The following is a 21,642-nucleotide window of genomic DNA, read 5'->3' as shown; positions in this document are numbered from 1 at the left end:
GCAAGGATTTTGCCTAGGATAAAAAAATGTTAAAACAGCTGCAAAAATACTTGAAATAAGATTTAAAGGCAAAAGCAATCATGTGATCCCTGTTTAAATGGAATTTCATCTCATAGACACAGCTGACTTGTCCACATGAATTTAATTAATGGAGCAGATTGACAACAGGTCTTGTGAAATGGGTAAATAATGAAGTCTATAAAGGAAAACTATGTGAGTCACTGATCATGACAGTCCTGGAAACATTGCTTGTTGTTATGGTAGCTGCTAGTTCTTGCCCAGACCTCATCCATGCAAAACAGGCAATTTGACTTTCCACAAGCAATTTGACTTTCGATGAGCAAGTCAAGAGAGAGGTAAGGTCACCTTTCGCACGCGTTCACGTTTTTAAAGCCCTGCCCAGTTATACTGTTCTGTGGTTGCCTTACGTTCAGACACACACGGTAAGGTGATTAATAAATCTAGATCTACTTCAGTACTATACTCTACCTGACGCTCATCTCATAATATCATATTCATTACTTTTTTGTTAATTACAATTCAGGCACATAAAATTCATCGTATAGCTATATTGTTTTGGTAGCTATACAAGTGTAGCCATACCACCTTGGTATAGCCATATCGTTTCGGTATAAATTTTTATGTGTCTAAACCAACTTGCGAGTCATCTATGCACTTTGCAGTGGTGTCATTGTACTTGTGATGGAAATTCAAATGCATAAAATTCATCCTGTAGCTATAACATTTTGGAATAATTTGTGTGTGTGTGTCTGACCACCCTGTAAGTCATTTGTGCACTAAGTAATGTCATTGTACTTGTGATATGGAACACAGTTCTCTGCCAATTACAAGATGAAATGTGCTCTTTGATGATAAATGAGCTTAATTGACTACCAGTTTTCAACAAATTGATTGATTTGTGCTGAATAAAAAGGCTCCATAATAGTAATAAACCTACTTACATTTCCTACAGCACATAAGAATAAGATAAATTGTTCCCTCAGTGATATACAATCTTCATGTACTACAAGTATTCTACCATGTATCTTGATGAAAGTATGTACAGTAATAAGCTTCTGTCTTCTTGCTGTAGTTGTACCTTATACAATGGAGATCACTGAATAACAAATGTTGATATTTCAAACTACTGTAAAAGTGGAAATTTCATGAAATTTCATGAATTGAAAATTCATAAAAGTTTTCATAATTTACTAGATTGCATAAATTTTTGAAATTGATGTTAATGCACAAATATATTATGTTTCTGATGTAAGACAGATTCAGTGGAATGATGTTAAACATCATGATGATGTTAATAGTGCATACATTATATAGGAATACATGTATTTGGAAAGTAGATTGACGGCAATAATTGAATAGCATACCCCTTTAGAACAAAACAAAAAAAAAACAGAGTAAGGAAAACAAGAATCACCATGGATTGCAGCAGATATTGTTCATTTAATTCATATTAAGAAAGAGAAATAAAAACAACAACAATCAAAGCCAAAACATAGTTCTGGTACATGTGAAAAAGTTGTCAAATTTCACTCCCAGATGTGCATATATGCCTAAGAAATGTGTGGAATAACGCTGTAATAACAAGATATTTGATGGTTAACGACGAAAATGCAAAATAACGACAAACAAGAGACCCGGGGGTCACGCACTCACCTGAGTATCACAAGTTCACCTTCCATGCATTCTTGCAGACTCTTACCTGAGAACATTGGAAACTTGTGGTGGAAGGTAGCTTTGAGAGCTGGCATGCTACCTGTCAAGTTTGGTGAATATCCTTGAAGGGGTTTTCAATTATTATGAACATGCACAATGTACAAGTGTACATCACTATTTGGACCCATCCCATCCCACTTCCTTGGGTCCCAAAGGAGGGGGGGAGGGGGTGGGGAGGAGGACACCCCTGATTCTGCCATGAACAAACTTGAAACAACAGTCATCAATATACTGACTCATTGTATTAACTTAGCTCAATCACTTCTGGTTCCGGAAAAAATCTTTAAAGATTCCTTACTGGGGTGGGGAATGGGACCCAGGGGGGCCTAAGGTGGAGCATGGTGCCCATTTGATGGAATTAAGATTATAACCCCCTACGGACGCTACCTGCCAAGTTTGGTGAAAATTCATCTTGGGGTTCTCAAGAAAAAGATGAAAATTCACAATTTAGGTCCCACTTTAGGCCCCATGGGGCCCCCCAGGTGGAGCATGGGGCCCATTTGATGGGAATGAGATTCTTTCCCCCGAGGGATGCTACCTGCGAAGTTTGGTGAAAATTCATTTTGGTATTTTCAAGAAAAAGATGGAAATGTACAATTTGGGCCCCATTAAGACCCCTCCAAACCCCCCTCCCCTGGGTCCCAAGGGGGGCACCCCTGATCCCGCCATGAACAAACTACAGTCATCAATGTACTAACTCATAGTATTAACTTAGCTCTATCACTTCTGGTTCTAGAAAAGAAGATTTTTTAAGATTCCCTTATTTTGGGGAGTTTGGGCCCATCTGGGGCCCCCCCAGGTGGGGTATGGTCCCCACTTGAAGAAATTGAGATCCTATCCCCTTAGGGATGCTACCTGCCAAGTTTGGTGAAAATCTGTCATAGGGTTTTGAAGAAGAAGATGAAAATGTAAAAAGTTTACACACGACGCAAGACGCACGACGGACGCCGGACGAAGAGCGATCGCAATAGCTCACTTGAGCCTTCGGCTCAGGTGAGCTAAAAAGGTTCGCCGGAGGCGCAGTCTCAGAACTTACCCGATCCGGGTCAGGCTAAACTCAGACTCAGGGACAACTCGCCCTCGCTTTGACGGCGGGACGAGTTGTCCCTCTGGATTGTACAGCGTTGTACTATGGGAGAGGCCTGTGTAGCGCTTCGCGTTCTGGCTGGTCACAGTTATGGTGCGAGTTGATACCAAAGACGCTTAACTGAAAAAATAGGAAAGTGCGCGCTAATCCTGTACAAAACAAATGGACAGCGCGCAGTCCTCAAGCGTATTACGCACATCACCTGAGACGCACTGTCTTTGAAGTTGTTTTGTTGTTTATCAAGCGTCTTTGATTGTCTTTTCAGTATGGCGATCACGAACTGCGTGTAAATTATCTGAAATAGGGCCGAGTTTTCCCTGAGACCGAGTCAGTCTGTATCCTTCTGGAATAAAAGTCGGTTACCGACTCTTATTTTTTATCTCGAAATCTCCAAAACAACTCCTCTTCCCGGCAAATCGCGTCGGCCAGGTGAGTTTCTTGGTAGACTCTTTCGATATATGGCAAGCAAATATGAAATGGTGCCAGACGGGTTTTCGAACCCTTACCAAAACTATGTTTTCACTTTAAAACTAAGTTAAAGAATGATTGGTCTGAATACAGATGCTTCCGAACCAGGTTGCAATACAAAGAAAATCTGTGAGGCTAAAGCAGATGTCATTTCAAGAAGTGTTGAAACAAGCCATTGCAATTCTCATCAAATTTGGAAAACATTGAAAACTCTGTTGCCAAATAAACATGATGCAGAATGTCACACAAACACAAGAAAACATTCATCTGCTCATCTTCCTGTTAGTATTTGCTGCAATCAAACATTCTATACATTGTATGCAAATCACACCCAATAACCCTCACACATGTACTTGTAGCATCTATAGGTATTTCACAGTTCACTATTAAATTTTATGCACCACTACGCATCAATGCATAAAAATGCCCTTGGTAGACATGTGAAAATCAACATCATGAATTTCATAGAAGAATTGGGATATTGCAACACAATTAATATTCCCATTCTAAAAAGGTCATAAAGTCAAATCTACATCACATGTACTATTCTTGAGTATTCTGTTGAACAGACCATTCAATTTATGGAATCAGGCCTTACATTGTACATGTACTACATGTATGCTGAGAATCATTTACGCAGACAAGTGATTTCTCTCTCAGTTGGTTTCTTGCTAGGTTCAAAACAAACCTTTTCCACAAATCATTTTACTCTAGCAGACTTATTTTCACTGCTACACGATTTCCTTATTTCATACTTCATCAAGAAGGGTTTTGAATAGAGACTATCTTTAAGCCATGCAAAGCAAGTTCGTGCAGACCTCCCCTCCCCTTCCCCATTATAACAGCAGGGAGTTCTAACATTCAGTGTCTGTAGGCTACAGATCTGTCTGCATGGCAACCTGAATTAACCACTGAACCTGCTAGTCTCATTCTTCAGACTAACTTGTATCTCTCATCACAAACTATTTCAAATACTACTCATTACTAGAAACTATTTCTCGGGCAGAATTCCCTACTGACATACAAGATACAATTGTATGATCAATTCAGTCTTAAAATACCATATCTGTTGCATTCTGGATATTGTATGCATCCTGCATTATTGGCTTTTCACATTAAGTACATGTACTTCTCCTAAGCATAGCCCCTACATGTAGTTTTCACAGCAAGTGACATTTTATAAACATTGCAGTACTTGTAAAAATACTTTATAAAAAGGGATAATTCAACAAAAATGTTCTTTTTATCTTGAAATAATAGAATTGAGTACATACATACATGTATTTCTGTTTGACATTTCCTTGCAATAACTAATTTGTTTTTAAAATGGTTCTCCAGGATTCTCACTTTGATACTTGTCTTCATTCTTATTTCTCTTCACTCACTATTGAATATGTTTTTTAAATTCATCCATTTTACTTTTAGAATGCACACATACATACGTATTTACAGTTCTTGTATCATTTTTATAGCACATAATATCAAAAGGCTAGATTTGCTTTGTAGGTTGCAAAGACTGCTCAAAAATATGCTCATAGTTTATGATTCATATTCTTCAAAAAGTTTAAACATTCTTTTTAGCTGAAATACCTGTCTTTACTGTGAAATTATTTACTATATTGCAGGGCGCTATCTTTTTTCACCACTTGCCTAGTTGGGTAAGCAGATTTTCAAATTGTTACAAACTACTTGCCTGAATAGGAATTTTACTTGCCCCCCCCCCCCCCCCCAAAAAAAAAAAAAAAACCAACAACAACAACAACAACAAAATAAATAAATAAATTTAAAAAAATCATACAAGAAAATGATGCAAAAAATTACTTATTAGTCAAGGTCATAATAGAAGAACATGTAGATAAACAGCACGCAGTCTTGTTTCCAGTAAGCGAACTCCATTATTATATTACTGAACAATCACTTGTTACCATCATTAATTGACATGTTTTGTCCATAACCATGAAAGGTTGGCATTATACATTACCTCCCTTCATAATTTTCAATTCTATGTTTTAACAGCTAGAATACAATCCTTCCTAACAATTCCTGAAAGCTCTAAGTTTATAGCTTTGTGAGTCAATGTGTGCACATATGAGAAATGTACAAATCTTCATAATATTACAAGTTTGAGCTGAAAGAGTAAAGACCACGTTGGCAGAGAAGCAGAAACCTGAAGTCCTAAAATCAGCTGCAGCCCCAGTATGCCAAAGGGCAAACGGAATACAATCTTCTATATCATTGATATCACAGGGTTCACTCATGAGCTGTAGAGGCTGTACAACATTATCGCTGATTTTCCAAATGGTTTAATTTTGTGACTGTCAGCAGTTTTACAATTTTACGATAGAACTAGAAATGTCGCTATGGTGACTGGTATGCCTCCGCCATAATGCATGATTCTCCTAATAGGTCTATAGTACATGTGGAGAATGTGTGATTACATTTTCACAAAATTGGCAAAATACTAAAATGACAAGTTTGTCACAAATGTGTTGAATGTTCACCTTCCTTGACCTAGGTTTAATTGGATGAATAGGAGAGCATGTATTTGGGGATTTAAGGACTTTAACTTGACTTTGACCCATTCATAAGTTTATGCATCAATTTGAGTAATTTTCAAGGTAGGGAGAAAGAGTGCAATTTCTGTATTAAATAGTAAATTGTTACCATTTTCATCTGGCCTTTGACCCTAAGATTCATACAATAATCACTGTCAGGCAGAACATGAATAAATATGTAGTAAGTTTCAAGATAACCTGAGCCACTTAAAAGATATGGAGGAAAAAGCTAGTTCAGCACTTTCACTTGATATTCAACCTTTTGACCTTTGACCTTTTGACCTTTGAGGCAAAAAAAAAATAGAAAAATAAGGAACTTTCCAGAGAATCTCTATTAGGTTATACATGCGTACACCAAGTGTAAAAAAAAAATAATCCTGCTGGCATTGCATACATATGAGGGAAATAATAAAATTTTGAAGAGTTGCCTTTGACCTTTGACCCCTGACCTTTGACCTCATGAACCCTAAATTACCTAGATAATCACTGCCAGTCAGTACATGTATATGTACACTGTACTATGTTCCATTAAGATACCTTGAACAATTTCCAAGGTACGGAGAAAAAAGTAAAGTTTTAATATTTTTACTTGACCTTTTGACCTTTGACCTTTGACCTCATGACCCCAAACTTTCACCAGAGAATCTAAATTGGGTAATACATGTATCCACTGAGTTTCAAGAAAATACCTTCAGGCACTGCATAGATATGGTGGAAATAGTGAAATTTTACATAATTGACCTTGACCTTTTGACCTTTGACCTTGAGCATGTGCACCCGAAAGTTGATATGCACAACTTCACCCCCTAATACACATACATGCCAAGTTTCATTAGGATACCTCGAAAGGTTTTTAAGTTATGCTGTCCACAAAATTCATTACGGACGGCAGGATGGACGGAGGGACGGACGAACGGACAACCCGAAAACATAATGCCTCCGGCTGCCCGGCACCACTTTGTGGCGGAGGCATTAAAAAAAAAAGAAAGCTGAAAGATAGAAAAATTAAACACAATTGCATCTTTAGGTTGTATTTATGAGTCGGCAGTGCCTTATTAATGGACATGCCACATTATAAGAATTGCACTTAATGCAGCGAAAAAAAAAGAAAAAGAAATAAGAAGTGTACTTTAAACAAACTGTATGTAGTCCAAAATCTTCTCTCCTTTTCTTTCAGCTTTATCCCAATATTTCATTGTATTTCTAACATAAAGATTTGGGAAATAAAAGCAACACCACCTCTGACGGCTAAGTATAACAATTCACAATTATGTTAAAGACAGGTCACTGCTGTATTACATGCCAAAAAATTGGGACATTTAGACTACAAACTTCTTAACCAGTCACAGCAGCCTAACTGCTGTTAGCAAGAAGCTTCCTTGCATGGACACAATATATACTCTCAAATCTTCATTTTCTAAGGCCTTTTTATAAAATATTCTTGAATAAGTGTAAAGCCATGTACTGAACAAGCTATTCAGTCCAAATTATATCCTGGCAGGATAATTGTGTTACAAAGCCTTTACCTCTTTACTGTCACTAGAGGGCAGACTTTTGAATTCTTTGCTGTTTGCTGTACAATTTTGCCCTCTCTCACAACTGTAATCAGGGAGACACATTGTATCTTGGGCGGGACATGACACAAACACATACAATTCTTCTTTTTCTTCTTCTTTTTCTGTTGGTAATAAAGAGCAGCTTTTGTTCCTTTATTTGGCACATGAGAGATCCTAATCTTTGAAATGCTTTAATGCTTTGGTCATTAATATGTTACTATAAATATATTTGGTTACCATTTACAATACTTTTTTTGCATGCAGCAAAGCAGGTTTATCATTTGTTGGTTTATAAACCGCTGTTATTTGAGATGTGAATTCATCTTCTTATCATGCAGAAATACTACATCAAATCAATCAAAATTAAATTAAATCCCTCGACAAGTTAGGAATATTTTTCTACAGAGAATTTCAGCCTAAAATCAGAAAATCATATGAAAGCAAATGTAGCTCCTGACACCACCAACCTAGAACCATCTCTTCTTATAATCAGTCACTTCTCTCTTATATTATCAATCTCTCTCTCTCTCTCTCTCTCTCTCTCTTTAATAATCAGTATTTCATTCACTTTGGGCCCTTCTAAATGACATCTAATTTCTTCCTTTATTATTCTTTTTTTTACATAACATTAAGTGCCACATATGTTTGTCGTCTGAATGGAGTTGATTTGTCTTTAAACCCTTTTTTTTCACACGGTAGTCTTTAAGTTTGTTCCTCAGAACACCTTTCTGTGGCATTTCCACTTATCCAGCACTGCATACAACACAAAAATTTACCAAATATTACTTTGTGAAATTTCTTTGTCTCACTATAATATATAGATATTTTAGAAAACCAGCCAAATCATCAAAATTAAAGGGTGTGTACAGTTCTGGTCGAGGTGAAGATTTAGCTTTTAACGTTTTGTGAGATATTCAGAAACTACTCTATGAGATATCAAAGAGCATGCAGTTCTAAGGGGTATCAAAAGTTTATTTGATGAAAATCGGTTTTGAAATGGCCGAGATATCCAAAAACAAGGTGAAACAAAGAGATACTAATAAAGTTGGGGCATGTCGCCTTTTATTATTAACACTTTTTTGGATATCTCAGCCATTTGAAAACCAATTTTCATCAAATTAACGTTGAATCCTTCTTAAAATTACATGCTCTTTCATATTTCATAAGAGGCTTTTCATTATCTCACTTAGGAATGTTCAAAACATGAATCCCTACCTCAACCAGTACTGTACAGTCCCTTTAACTGATAGTCACAACTTTTAGAGAAGGGCAAATATTCAGCCATTTATTGATTCATACTATCCATACTGGTTCATGTTATTCATATACACCTCATAGGTCCCAGAATATTATGAAATTAACCCATTGAGGAAGGACTGATTTTGCGTGGGAAACAAGTATTTCCCATAGACAGCTGCCTGAGCATACTCAGAACTCGTCCTCAACAGGTTAAAACTTCAAGTTTATCAGAATATTTTTATCACATGCTTTGTCAGAGTCTGCTCTCTTTTCTCATGAAGGATCTATTATAATTATTATCACTGTTACTTTAACCACTATTATCACTGACTATCATAATCATTACCATTACTATCATTGTCATCATCATCTAAGTCTGAACTCTCACTGTAAGCATGTAGCCTACATGAACCATGTAGGACAGTGAGAGAACAGCCCAAAGCCTGAATTCACTCACACTGTGTGTAGTCACTCCTGGGAATCACTCCACTCCAACATGACACTGTGTCAGCTCTAATAAACACCCAGTTGGTTGACCCTAGTACCACCACTGACACACCCCTCTCATAAATCAAGAAGACTTCTCCAGTTTGTAGAAACAAAACTACCAGCTCACAACAAAACACATACCTCTTGGCTCCTCTCTTCACTGCAGTATTGTATTGGGAAGCCTTTTGATGGGTGAATACAGGCCAGTTCAGTGTCTAGGTGAAAAGAAAAGGTGGAAGAAAATAGAAATCTGTTTGTTAGTACTAAACCCAGTCTACTGAACATAGAGAATAAGATCTGTTCGACCTGGGAGGCATTCATAAATAAGCCAGTTCAGAGTTAAAAATTTGTAACTCATGGGCAGATTGGTATGAATGACCTCTCTTTTTCTCAGTCGTTAGGGGTTCTTCACTTGTTTTCAGAGTGACATATACAGTGACACCCCGTTATAACGAGTTCGGTTATAACGAGGAACCGCTTATAACGAGGTGATCGAGTCGGTCCCGTTTTCCTTTGCGTGTAAACCTATGGCAGAACGAATCGGTTATAACGAGTTCGGTTATAACGAGATTCCCGTTATAACGAGGACAATTTCAGTAAATCATGATAAAGAAAAACATAAGCAATTTGATCGGATATAACAAGGTTCCTTTTCTTGACTAAATTGCTGCTTTCAAACACGCGACAAACGAAACACTGAAAACTGAATTCACACTATCCACGTCTTTTCCCGTTTTGCAGAGAACCGTTCCTTCCGTGTTTTCTTCTAAATCACGCGATAAGACACAGGAATGCCTTCCGATGTTCCTACTAAATTATTTAACATAATCATTCGATTTTCTTTTTCGCGAGAAACGCGTGCGTGATATTAGGTCAGACCACAGCGCAACGAGAAAAAAAAAATAGATAACGCATTCAAAAACTTTTCATGTAGCGACACTTGTGGCCAAAAATGGACAATTGGAATGCGTGTGAAACTCATCATTATATACTTTCCAATTTTAGTTCCGACTTCCAGTTCTTTTGCTGGTTAGCAAATATGAGTTTGGATGATTAAAGCCAAAATGATGAAATCATCGCGATCCCGCCGGGTGACAGTAGCGTTAAGATTGTTGAATAAGGTGTGTTTACCTACTTAATCGGTGTTCAGAAAAAGAAACAAACGCATTTATTAGTTTGAATAGATCTGGATTTGTTCATTATCATTTAACAAATGATAATTTGAATATGAGTATGTATGATTAAAGACGAAATAATTGATAAAATCATCTCGATCTCGCCGGGTGACAGTAGCGTAAAAATAGTTGAATAACGCATGTTAACCTATAAAATCGGTGTTCGGAAAAAGAAACATACGCATTCAACAGTTCAAGAACGGATGTACAAAACGCGAAGAGATTTTCGGAAGAAAATAAAGAACGCATTTTTAAACCCTTCGGGCGAAACGATCATACATTGTATAAAATTACAGCCGAAATGCTTCATGAAATTATCAAATTCCCACTGGGCACCAACAGCGTAAAATACCTCGCAAGTTACGGTAAACAACGCCTGTATGTTACTCTGAAATCATCGCGATCTCGCCAGGTGACAGTATAGCGTAAAAAGTTGAATGACGCATGTTAACCTAAATCAGAAAAAGAAACAAACGCATTTAATTAGTTTGAATACATCTGGGTTTGTTCATTATCACAATTTTAACACTGCATTTCACAATAAAGATTTTTCTTTCTTTCAGAATGGCCTACCAGGTACAGATTTGCGTAAAAGGATGACAACCTTCCACATTCAATCCTGTCGCATATTTTTCAAGAACGGTTGTACAAAACCCAAAGAGATTTTTCGGAAGAAAATAAAGAACGCATTTTTAATCCATTTGGGCGCAATGATCATACATTGCATAAAATTACAGTCAAAATGATTTATGAAATCATCAAATTCCCGCTGGGCACCAACAGCATAATATACCTCGCAAGTTACAGTAAACAATGTTTGTATGTTACTCTATTTGCGCTGGTGTTTAGAAAAAACTTAACAAACAAGAATTACAATAAAGAATTAACTCATTTCAGCCCCTATTTCTTCGTCTAATTCACAAATAATTTCCCTTTATTCTCTCAATAATAATGATCCATAATTGTGTAATAACAACGCAAAGGATGTTCTTAAGTTTCGTTGATGGGTATATTGTATGATGTCGTGCTTATGGTTTCTTTGTTTTTGATGCGTATGGTTATAACGAGGTACCGGGGTAATATCGCCGGTCCCACGGACCTCGTTTTAACAGGGTTTCACTGTATTGCATTTAGCTTAATGAATGAATGAATGAATGTAACAGTTGTTGGGATTTATCAATCCTGTTCAAACAAAGAATGAACTTGTGTAGTCCGGACGACCAGAATGATCCATCAATTTACACTTGGGAAAGCATCCATTTCATTATCTCGCATTGAATGTATTAACAATCTCTCTCTATTGATATTGCAAAGTACCACTTTTGCTGTCAGGTGGATGTGCTGGCAGGCAGCATTTATAAGGACTGCATGAATAATCATTTATCCCAGTGAATTTAAAAACCAACATGCCTGGTGGTACAAAGTTTTTTTTTTTGTTTGTTTTTTTTTGCTTATGCGCAGAGTGGAAAGCTACATATGAAACTGCCTTACATATTGTATTAGACCTCAATGAGACCCATTCCAGTTTAGCTGAAAATGCTACAGCTTGATGATAAAATGGAGTTGCACTAATTTTAATTCAAAAGTTCTCTTTCTCCCAAGTGGTAATCATTGAATAATTCAGCAAGGGAAATCCTTCCACAACTACTTTTGTTCTCTTTCTTCGCTAAAAGTGGAAAGGATGACCAGGTACTGTGTACCATTGGGAACAGTGATTTTAAAAATTTTCGAGTTATCACATTTGATGCATGCATAGGTTAGTTGTATCACAAAACGGAACCATACAAACATTTTGCAAATAAAGCCTAAAATATGAAGAGATATCAATATTATCACTATTTTTCTCACTACACCATAACTGTTGACAGTTTATTCTAAATACCATTTTATTATAACAAATTATTTGTTCTCTTTTTGTATATCAAAGCATACTTTGATTATCCCGATTAACATTTTTACATTGGTTGTTTCTATCCGTAACTCACATTTTAGAACTATTTTGAACCACTAAAGCTGGGTTTTTGCTTCATCTGCAAATGGTAAATAATATCTTTATTGCTACTAGTCCATCATCATTGTAATATAAACACAGAACAAGGCAGTATTCCAATAGGAAGACATTCTACAAAAGTATGTTGTACAGATGAATTGAAATAAGGTCATTAAATTCTACACTGTAAACCTATTCAATGCTAATGTTTACAAATTACGAGATAACAGGTACAAGTATTTGTAAAATTCTACAGGTGAGAATAAATGTCTGGAAAGGAGACAGTTTTAATGTCATCACAGCAATTCTTGAATCTCATATAACAGGTCAATTTTATGGTCTCTATTAAACTAGCTCCCTAAACCTATGAACAGTATGGCATACTTCCACTGAGCTGAAGAATCAACGTTACTGTACATTCACCATCTATGACTATACTAGAATGCAATCCTTGACAATATCTGCAGCTTAACAAAACAAATGGCCAGCACTGTGACTTGTTCATGTGCATTACCCTCAACTAGATGGGAGTATTCTCCCTATCACATCTATACATTGTACATTATCTGTTTTATAATTATTCTGAGCACCCTTTGCACTCTTCAGAAGAGGCCAAAATGACTTGAATACAGAAGATTAAAAAGTGTTTCTTACAAGTACCATGAAGGTAGCCAGTGCTATTTCTGTTTTATAATGTGAGTATCTCTCCCCCTCCCTCCGTTTCATCCCCTCCTTCCCCGTTTCATCCCCCCCCCCCCCCATTCCCCTACCTTTGTTCTTTAAAATGCAGGGAGAGCTATTTGGAATCTGCAAAGCCAACCAGTCTCAGCTGTCAAAGCCTACAAAACTAACAGACAGTGGGAGGTATTTAAACTGTGGATGACATCACACTTGAAATTGTTGCTGAGGAATTTAAAAACAAAAACAAAAACTCTACAACTTGTATGTAGGACCTATAGTTAACCTTTTGCTACAAAAAATATCTTAATACTCCAAAGATAATGGAGATCAACTTGTTTCATTAGTTATGTTCAGAGGGTGATCCTTAACCTCGAAGATAAGTTCTATGGGGCGCTAGGTGTCGCATGGTTGATTATGTTACAAAATCAGTCATTTCGTCCTGAACTCAGTTGTTACCTTCCTTTAGAAATAGCATTGAGTATAGGAAGAGAAAGTTATACTAGTGTCAGTGAAATACCTACTGACTATAATCACCATGATTCAGAAATAATGGATATAGAGCTAAGTACATGAATGTACTTTTTTTTTTTGCAGCATGAATCTCTTTCAGCAACTTTCTGTCTATTATATTTTCCATGTGTGCCTGCATGAATTTATGTGCACACATGGGATTGTAAGGCTTTACTACTATCAGTACCTTGGTACTATTGTAGTTTTATGTGCCTACCATTGTACATACACAGTTACAGCCTTCCAAACTTCATCAAGTTTAGTCATATCTTTCAAATGCCACACCTTCATGTCAAGATGAGATACAAAGTTCTACACATATCTGATATTGATGTTTTTCTGAATATGATTTTTGAAATGCAATGCAAAAGAAGTGATTTTTAATCTGTTAAGTATGAGCTGATTTTGCCATATCACACATTCCCCAGACATTATATACTGTAAACGTCAATATTTTCGCGCGATTAATTTTTCGCGCTGAGCGGCTCGAAAACGTATTCGCGGGTTCTTAAATTCGCGCTCCGCAGCAGGTTACTTTACTGTAGTACACATTCACTGCTTTCATCCAAAGCCTCTGCTACATAGCTTGCTATGCCAGCGTACGACAAGCGACGTAGCGAGCGACTCAAATACATAGTACAGCTGTGACTGTAGTACCGTAGTCACGGGGGAATGTAGCATCGGTGCGTGCGGTATACACATGCATGCTACCACAGTACACAGCAATCTATCGTCTCTTCGCTCAGTACTAGTAGTGTAAACATGCCTGTACATTGTACTACGTAGCAGTATCATCGATGAAGCGCACACAATTCATCCCGTTCAAAATCTGCATAGAAAATTGTGAAGATATATTCGCGCGTTTTTGAATTCGCGCTAGCCGAACGTAGCGTGAAATCCGCGAAAATTAATGTACCGCGAAAATTTCCACGTTTACAGTATGCTTGAGTACACTCAGGACAAGTCTTCAAGAAGTTAAGTGTGGACACATATACACACACACACACACACACACACACACACACACAGCAATAACCCATTGACTACTAGTATTGCAATCAGCATGGTAATGCAAAAATTAGTCCATCTTAAATTCTTCTAGAAACGTTTGTGATAATTTGCCTTGCACAGTGTGTGTGAACAACACCTGCAAAAAAGAAAAGAAAAAAAAAGGGGTTTTCAATCCTGTGATGAAACTCGCCACATTGGGTTAGCACACTACGGTGCCTTTTGTCACACTCCAGTCTTTGGTGTCATTCACACACAAAAAAAAAAAATAGTATGATATTGATTGCAATCCAAGTACCAAGATTTTTTCGCTTCCATTCAGGTACACTGAAATATTCCACTAATTGCCGATCACAACTAAGCTGTGCATGCAGTGCCTGAAATTACTGAGTGGTGATGACCCTTGCCCATATGTTTGTACCCTGATGTGATGTCTGTTTTGAATAATGGGATAAAAAGGATTATTTGCTGTGTACAGCACTAAGACTTGTACATGCCATGTTGCAAGCTATCACTTTATTTCTCAAATAACAGTGATAACTCCAAAACAATCACAAGATTTCTTAGGATTTGGATCATGATTTGATCGTGGTATTCAGTGAGATTTCAATGTCCAACTGGAATTAAAATTTCAAATGGAGATTTGGATCCCGCTAATTTGCCTCAGTGTAAATGCCACTATCGGTTGGGCATGAACAGTTCAGAGATTTGAAGTGTGTCACTTGCAGCTGACATGTGAACAGCATTAAACATTAATTTTTGCATGGCGATCAAAAAAACAAAACCTGTGTGAATGGGCCTTAAAGGGATGGGTGCACTTTTGGTTAAGATGGGGCTTCAGTTTTCCAACTTTTCTGTAACATAATTACAAAGCACTTACAATGGCTGAGATATCCAAAAACAAAGAGGTTCTAATAAAAGGTGGGACCCAGCTTTTATTAGGTCCATTTTGTTTTTAATGGTTTTGATATCTCAGCCACTTCAAAAACGTTTTTTTCATCAAATAAACTTTGAATTTCTCTTAGAATTGTATGCGCTTTAATATTTCACAAGTGTTTGCTCGGTCTCGTAAAAAGATAAAATCTGAATCTGACAGCATCTTGACCAAAACTATACCATCCCAAGATCTAGACTGTATCAACTGATGGACTCTATGGAGCAACAAACTACTTGGGAACCCAGCAATTATTGACCCCAAACACATGATAAAAACTGTGACCAGAAATTCAATGGCTGTAACAAGATTTGTAAATTATAAGTGGTTCATCTAACAGCTGGATGAACATGGCTTTATACTGCTTTAAGAGTACTACAAAAGAGCATATGTGACCGTGCACCTCAAAACGAACACAAAGTCGCACACACTGATTTTGCGTGAGGACTGAAAATAAGTGAAATGGGTCAACCTAGCCGAACTTGACTTTTTCATATTTTCTGAAAGAGCGGGTCTTCTTTTACATTATGCTAAAATTTGGTATCATAAAACGGGCAGGAAAGTGTGTTTTTTTAGCAGTTTATCTCGAACATTTTCGGTAGAATAGTGTGATTAGGTGTGTCTTTAGAATCCCTTTTTCATTTCTGAACTAGAAATGTCGCTATGGCGACTGTTATGCCTCCGCCATAATGCATGATTCTCCTAATAGGTCTAGATAGTACATGTGGACAATGTGTGATTACATTTTCACAAAACTGGCAAAATATTGAAATGACAAGTTTGTCACAAATGTGTTGAATGTTCATCTTCCTTGACCTTGGTTTAATTGGATGAATAGGAGAGCATGTATTTGGGGATTTAAGGACTTTATCTTGACTTTGACCCATTCATACATTTATGCATTGAGTAATTTTCATGGTACCGGTATGGAGAAAAAGTGCAATTTCTGTACTGAATAGTAAATTGTTACCATGTTCATCTGGCCTTTGACCCTAAAATTCATAAGATAATCACTTTCAGGTAAAACATGCATAGATATGCAGTAAGTTTCATGATAAATTGAGCCACTTCCGAGATATGGAGGAAAAAGTTAGCTCAGCACTTTCACTTGATCTTTGACCTTTTGACCTTTGAGGCAATTAAAAAAAAAAAAAAAAAAAAACTAATCCTGCTGGCATTGCATGAACATGAGGGAAATAGTAAAATTTTGAAGTGTTGCACTTGACCTTTGACCCCTGACCTTTGACCCCATGAACCCTACATTCTCTAGATAATCACTGCCAGTCAGTACATGTATATACTATGTTCCATGAAGATACCTTGAACAATTTTCCAATTTACAGAGAAAAAAAAAGAAGTTTTAATACTTTTACTCGACCTTTTGACCTTTGACCTTTGACCTCATGACCCAAACTTTCACCAGAGAATCTAAATTGGGTAATACATGCATACACTAAGTTTCAAGAAAATATCTTCAGGCATTGCATAGATATGGTGGAAATAGTGAAATTTTATGTATTTGACCTTGACCTTTTGACCTTTGACCTTTAGCACGTGCACCCAAAAGTTGATAGGCACAACTTCACCCCCTAATACACATACATGCCAAGTTTCATTAGGATACCTCAATAGCTTTTGATAGTTACCTTGTCCACAAAATTCATTACGGACGGACGGAAAGACGGACGGACGGACGGAAGGACGGACGGACGGACGGACGGACGGACGGAAGGAAGGACGGACGGACGGACGGACGGACGGACAACCCGAAAACATAATGCCTCCGGCACCACTTCGTGGCGGAGGCATAAAAAGCTTGTCCACACTCTTCACTTTCAACTCTAATAACTTTTGAAAGGATGGAGCTACTGCTTTGAAAGTTGGCATTAACTTTGAACAGAATCTGTTAATGAGGCATGTATAATTTCAGTTTAATCTGATAATCCCTTCATTGTGTTACTCTGGTGGTTTACTTCCTGTTTTTTGTCCCATTCATCGCACAGCCAGCACGGTTTGGTAAACATTAAGCGCTTGAATAGACACTGTACTTCAGAGCCTCTTTTCTCAGTTCACACTTTTCCTGAGTTTGTGCTTTCTTTCCAATATTTAGATAGGTTAGGAGAGTCCATTTGATTTGAGTTATACATCCTTTTAAAGCTTAAAGTCTGCTCTTTCCGAATATGGTCTTAACTAAAAATTCATGTCTGGCGACTTTTTGTTTGTTTTGAGGTGCAGGGTCACATATAATGAAGTTTCCTTCAGAAAGAGGTTAACAAAACACTTCTTACAGAAAGAACTAGGTCAGGCATGAAAACCCAAACAAGAAATCTGGGTAGCAGTATGAAGCTGCAAAGTACAATGTATCTGTGTGTCTGCAGTCTACAATGCATGTCCCATGAATAACTTTAGGAAATGCATTTTCTATTAAAATCATATAAACAAGGACAAGAAGACTAAACAGAAAATCTGCCATAACATTAAGAGAAAACAGGGATTAACCATGTGGTTTGCTTCATTCCAGCCCCTCCTGCCCCCCCCCCCTTTTTTTTTTCTTGTGGTAATGCCGTTGATTCCCATGGGCCACAGTTCATACAAAATCTAAAAAAAAAAAAAGACATACAAACTAGAGAAGCACTCTGAGAGCACAGACCTCCACCAAGCAGCTCATTTCAACCACTGATCTTGCTCTTCCATAGAAATCAGTGATTTCCACCCATACGTATCCAATGCGTGCTGAAAGTCGCCCGATTTCCCAATAGAACCTTTTGTTACGTCAGCAATATTCAACTGCGCGGCTCGACTCACCCTACCAGAAACTATCTAGAGTACTCTGAATTCAAACAAAAAGATGAAAGCTTTAAAATTTGACAGAAAGAACAAAGTTCTAAAATGAAATTTGTCACAAGTGTATATTCAAAATGAAGCAGTGGCAGTGGTCATGTAAAATATGGCATGTTAAGTATGGCATGATGATGTTATCGCCTCACAAACCTCGCATGGACCAGAACACAAATCTACACTAAATATTTTTTCTACATAAATCATACAGTCGATTAGATTGTGTACAACAATGATGCATTGTAATAATGTCATAGTGATAACTGGTAAGGGGCACAATGGCCAGCACAGCAAAATATAGATTGAAAGCATGGTTTACAATGTACAGTTCGACCTCATTATCCAGTCTCCTTTTATCCAGAAATTTCTATTATCCGTACGCGTTCACGCAGTGAAGGCCTTTATTTTTCATCCAAGAATTGAGAAAAAACAGTGACTTTAAATTCAATTAAAATTTCTACAAAACTCACACGATCTACCTACAAGATATACTTTATTTTTGTGAAGAAGGGACCACAATTTTGCGCAGGCTGGCATAGATTACACCACCATTGCGGGGTACGCTACCTGCCTAGCTGCCAGTGCACTGGGACGGCAGCTTGGACGGCAGCTATACATTAACATTGTGTCTCCCATATCCGGCCAATTCGCTTATCCGGATGAGCGCCAGTCCCGACATGACCAGATAATCGAGGTCGAACTGTATGTTAATAGATTTGAACTTGACATTCAGCAGATCTGAGAGGATGATCACAATCAGTTTTAAAGAGGATGGCTAGTAACTGATCAGTGGGAATCAGTGGGAATGCTGGGGGAGGATTGTTCCAATCCTTGTGGGATTCTTTTAAGAGTACAATGTACATTATATCTATTGTTGTGTGAAAATTATTTGCTTCAGAATGGTCTCATATTCAAGTAATGTGCAGTTTAATGTTTCCAGGTTAGCATGCCTGTACAGTGACGGGGTGATCGTTAAAGGCAGCTGATCGCCATCCCTAATGGTACGTAAACTCCGAACGACCGAAGTTTGTGCATGCAATTGCGCAATGCCAGACTCGACTCGGTGCTACAATGTAGCTGCGGCGCTAAATCCAAATCTTTGGACACATTTCTGTTCGTTGAAAGTCGGAAAATTATGGCCCAGAAAAATGCTATTTTCTTGCCTTCCCTTTAATCATTTACATTGTAGTACTTTCGAAATTTCGGCAGATGATAGAAGATACAGTCATGACATTAGACTGCAAAGTTATGTCAAAAACAGACATCCGAACGTTTTGACGGATTTTGATGATCTGACTTCAAACTCAATTTTCTCGGATTACCCGTCAGCCACTTAAGGATCCTTTTGTTGTAGCGGGTCACAAATGCATCAATACCATCATTGTATGACAATTGGAGGTTCACGTGCACAAAAGCACAATGCCACAATGGCTCAAAGATCCTCTGATTCAAAGAAACATATAGTCAATAAATAGTGCATATCAAAATCACTTTTCAACATCACTGCATGACATGCAAATCAGTGAATACGTGCCCAGTGGGTCCCCATCATCAATAGCACTCCAAACATTGTGGTATTTTGAGGATTTGTGTGTAAATTTACGTTAATTTACACTCCAAATTCTGTGCATACTGCGCATGCTGCTATGACTGTGATTACCGTGAATGAGAATTTATGATACTAGTAGATTTAGAGGGTGTTCTGTATTCTGCAATGAGCCTGTGTGAAGACTGAAGAGAAACCTGTAACGTTAGGAGATTCCATGTTCTCTGTAAATCTCCAGCTAACGTTAGAATTTAGGTGCACATGCACGGTTAACTATACACAGCCCAGTCGCTGTACGGCGTCTGGTCGGGCTAATGCACGATATGATGAGACCCGTGTAACGTGAAGTGTCGTTAGATGTCTCGCTAGTGTAGTACGAGTAGTGAACTGGATCAACTGCGCTTTGCACAGCTCCCCTCTGAAGTTGAAAATTGAAAGAGAAACTTTGACCTGCATTTAAAGTAATTTGAGTAAAATCACCAAGTCAAAATTTTCCCCACATACCAATTACCAGATGAAGTTTCCAACGTTGAGTTCCGATTCCAGTCCGAGGTACGTTGTACCGTGCAAGAGCAGGATGGTCAGCTGCGTATAATCGATGATTCAGCTGGCTCACAACATCACATAGCGCTCAGCTAGCTAGCGAGCGAACAGTATGAGCAAAGTGTACGATCTTTGGTACATGTGTATGAGAAGGAACACAATACACATTCGATGTACTAGTATCCCAGTTTTCCGACTCTTCCAGCAGTCACACACACAGCTGCTGGCGCCCCAAGACCATCCGCAGCTTGTCGATTTATGATCGAACAAGTGCAGTCTGAAAAATATTTGATCGAGGTATTTGGGAACTTAAGAATCATGAATCAAAAATAATGTAATGCGTTAACAATTTTCATCCATATGGCATATAATCATCTAGCAGACTCTCTATGCATTTTACAAGACATCCCTCTTATTATTTCAGGTTTGCCCATCTCAAATCGACTCTCTAGACTGGTCTGGAGAAAGCTTCCCACTCCATGAAGCATAACTCCTTCTCTATCGTCCTTGTCATTCCAGAACAGATTACCATGAATGTTGTCATTCTCGTCTCTGATCTAGTAGGCATATTAAATACAAGTAGGGCCTACTAAAATTTGGAGTATAGCAACCACAAATTTAAACCAAGGTTATCAATCAAAGGGTACCAGGTAACTTCTAATCAATGCCAGAAGTCATTGACCTAATTGCAGTAGGCCCTTATATTTAGTATTTTACTAGGCCTACATTTCGAATTTCATTAGCAGACAGAAAAATCCGCGGTACGCCTGTAAATTAGGGATGGACAGACAATGTAATAACTTCTTTTTTTTTCCCTTTTTTCTCTTTACTTTGACGGTTCTCCTAATAATCAGCAGAGGGATTATTTACCGTGGGCATTTGCAGATGAAACAAAACTCCATGGCTCTTGCTTCAAAATAGGCCCCCTTCTAGTAGTTTTAAAATGTGAGTTAGGGACAGAAGCAACTAGGGCCTAGATATAAGTGAAAATGTCAATCAGTATAATCAATGTAAGTATTGTTAGATATAGGCCTACAAAATGTGAACAACAGTTATGATAAACTTTCAGAATAAACCGTCTTTTTCATATACAGTTATGGTTTGTTGAGGAAAATATGGTGATATCAGTCCTTATATTTTAGGCTTCATTGCGAAATTTTTATTTGGCATGACAGTTTGTGATACAACTGACCTTCACATAGGACCTTATGCATAAAATTTCCGCATAACTCAACATTCAATTTTTTTAATCACTACTCCCAATAACCTTTAAGGTAATCGAAGCCAGA

General features: G+C 37.6%; 1 protein-coding gene across 2 annotated transcripts in view; it reads right to left on the bottom strand.

The window, feature by feature from the left end:
• The window catches only part of LOC139721979 (uncharacterized), a 175,460-nt gene extending 155,057 nt beyond the window's left edge, over positions 1-20,403 (bottom strand). Inside the window, exons 1-2 of one of the 2 annotated variants that reach the window (XM_071633302.1) lie at positions 20,315-20,403; positions 9,270-9,343 (exon numbers count right to left, since the gene is read on the bottom strand). The gene's annotated coding sequence lies outside the window, so the exon portion shown is untranslated. Of the gene's footprint in view, positions 1-9,269; positions 9,896-20,314 lie in introns of those variants that run through there. The other variant, XM_071633303.1, reaches the window with a different exon arrangement.
• Positions 20,404-21,642: the final 1,239 nt, after the last annotated feature.

This window comes from Diadema antillarum, unplaced genomic scaffold, assembly GCF_040938485.1.
Source record: "Diadema antillarum isolate AM-2024a unplaced genomic scaffold, OU_Dant_1.0 scf00000153, whole genome shotgun sequence".
Lineage (NCBI taxonomy): Eukaryota > Metazoa > Echinodermata > Echinoidea > Diadematoida > Diadematidae > Diadema > Diadema antillarum.
Note: the sequence above shows the minus strand (reverse complement) of the source record. Positions and strands in the feature narration are given on the sequence as shown.